This window comes from Cicer arietinum, chromosome 4 (assembly GCF_000331145.2).
Source record: "Cicer arietinum cultivar CDC Frontier isolate Library 1 chromosome 4, Cicar.CDCFrontier_v2.0, whole genome shotgun sequence".
Classification (NCBI taxonomy): Eukaryota; Viridiplantae; Streptophyta; class Magnoliopsida; order Fabales; family Fabaceae; genus Cicer; species Cicer arietinum.
Window position 1 is genome coordinate 12,927,976 of NC_021163.2, and position 596 is coordinate 12,928,571.

Below are 596 nucleotides of genomic sequence, written 5' to 3' on the forward strand. Positions count from 1 at the left end.
CTCAACACATTCCTCCTACACCACCGATGCTTGTTGCACGTGATGGCGACGTTGAATGGAGTATGTACCGGAATTCTGTACGATCACTTCGAGCTAGATTGCATCCAACTGCATATCCACATGAGTGTGTTGAGGGATACATCCAGTGGTATTATAGGATATCTCATCCTCGGATGATCCCTTATGTTGCTGCATATGCTGGTCCTAGTTATGATGTTGATGCTGGTCCTAGTCATGATGCTGGTCCCGATACTAGTTGTACACGGTGTCACGCAGTTGGTGGTCTTATACAGCAGAGTTTAGATTTGCATATGGGTGGTCCTGAAGATGAGATGCGTGTCTTATTGGAGAGAGCTTTATATATTTCTAGAGGAGGAGATTATCAGTAGTATCATAGTTGTATTATTCAGACTTATTTTATTATTCGTGGGTTATTTGTTATTCAGACTTATTGTATTAGCGACTTATTCAGACTTATTTATTAGCGATTTATTTATTTATTAGATGATTGACACTGAGTTATTATTAGCGACTTATTTATTATTCAGAGTTATTATTAGCGACTTATTTATTATTCAGAGTTATTATTAGCGACT